This window comes from Sinocyclocheilus grahami, unplaced genomic scaffold (assembly GCF_001515645.1).
Source record: "Sinocyclocheilus grahami isolate Dianchi unplaced genomic scaffold, SAMN03320097.WGS_v1.1 scaffold692.1, whole genome shotgun sequence".
Classification (NCBI taxonomy): domain Eukaryota; kingdom Metazoa; phylum Chordata; class Actinopteri; order Cypriniformes; family Cyprinidae; genus Sinocyclocheilus; species Sinocyclocheilus grahami.
Genome location: NW_015505871.1, coordinates 1,013,461 through 1,015,163, shown reverse-complemented (window position 1 = coordinate 1,015,163; position 1,703 = coordinate 1,013,461). Strand labels below are relative to the sequence as shown.

General features: G+C 32.1%; 1 long non-coding RNA gene across 1 annotated transcript in view; it reads left to right on the top strand.

Annotated features, from left to right (window-relative positions):
- LOC107559619 (uncharacterized) overlaps positions 1-511 on the top strand; it is a 3,526-nt gene extending 3,015 nt beyond the window's left edge. The window contains exon 3 of the long non-coding RNA XR_001605643.1: positions 439-511. This is a non-coding gene — a long non-coding RNA (uncharacterized lncRNA). The remainder of the gene's footprint in view (positions 1-438) is intronic.
- The last annotated feature ends 1,192 nt before the right edge of the window (positions 512-1,703 follow it).

Sequence of the window (1,703 nt, the reverse complement as noted above, 5' to 3'; positions counted from 1 at the left end):
ATAATAATAATAATAAATGTTTTTGAGCAGCAAATCAGAATATTTGAATGATTTCTGAAGGATCGTGTGACTGGAGTAATGATCCTAAAAATTCAGCTTTGAAATCTCAGGAATAAATTACATTTTAAAATATATTCAAATAGAAACAGCTATTTTAAATAGTAAAAATATTTCACTATGTTACTGCTTTTGCAGTATTTTGGATCAAATAAATGCAGGCTTGGTGAGCAGAAGAGAATTCTTTAAAAAAAAACTTGCACTGGATTTGATCTTTTTTCATCATTATTGTTTGCTACTTTCTTAGTAAAATAGTTTCACTCCTGAAAAGCTTCATTTGTCAGTTAGCAGTTGTGGTAAAGCTGCTATTTCTGCAGTAGACTAGCAGTGACTAACAGCTATCCAGAACGTCTTGTTATCATTTCTCCTTTCTCACCGCAGAATCTTTCCTGGCTGCTGATGTGGAATACGCCGCGGTCCAACCGCAGACAAAGAGGAAGAAGAAGGTTAAGGAGGAGGAGGTTCAGTACGGCGAGGTTATGTTCACTCCGAACCACTCAAACACTCCGCAGCAGCGGCTTCAGGAGGAGTGTGTTTACTCGCAGGTACAGAGACGCTAGTTTCACAGCGACAACTCGTGTAGGATCGCACGTTCCCTGGGAAACCGAGTGCTTATTTTCACTTATGTTTGGCTTTGGAAGTTTTTATATTATTGGGAGGTTATATAAAGCACATATCTCTTTGCATTTGTAATATCAGTGTTTATTCGGACCCCACTGACTTCCACTGTGTGAACAAAAACAGTTGAAACATTCTTATTTGTGTTCCTTAGAAAAGAAGAATAGTATTGTTTTGATGAATATCTTATTTAAATACTGAAACCGAAGACTCACTAATTCTTTTGAACTTCACCAAATGTTATTTTTACTTAAAACGGCCAATGAAATTAATTCCAGTGTAAAATATAGTATTAAAAACAATTTAACATAAAAAAATATTGTTATTATTCCAAACTTTTGACCGGTAATGTGTGTAAATATATAGAAAATTAAAATATACAATAAGTAAAAATAGAATTATTTGTTTTATTATTCTTAATATGTTCTAAGCATAAGCATATAAATATTATGGGCAGTACAGACAATCATATATTATCATGTTCACAATTTCAAATACATCAATTTAAAGGAGCTTTTCTCTTAATTAAACTTTTTCTATTTTTGCAAGAATTTTTTTAAGTTTTAAATGTTTTTCTTAAAGTCTGTATCATCTTTTTAAAAAATGAATGCAGATATAGACACTTTTATGTTACATACATGTTTCTCCAATTTTAAGTTTTTGCATTACAGTAATGATAATTTGGGGAGTAAAGTACTTAATTAAGATGTAATTAATGCAAACAATCTTCAGTATCCTTAACAAAATCGTCAGAATTACTCTTTTCATTGTTTTCATTCTAGGCTGAAATTTGGATGTGGAGGTTTTTCTGAGATTCACAGTCACCAATTCTACAAAACTAGAGTCATGGGATTTAAAGGGGTTATATGATGCTGCTAAAAAGAACATTATTTGGTGTATTTGGTGTAATGAAATGTGTTTATGCGGTTTAAGGTTCAAAAAACACATTATTTTCCACATACTGTACATTATTGTTTCTCCTCTATGCCCCGCCTTTCTGAAACACGTCGATTTTTACAAAGCTCATC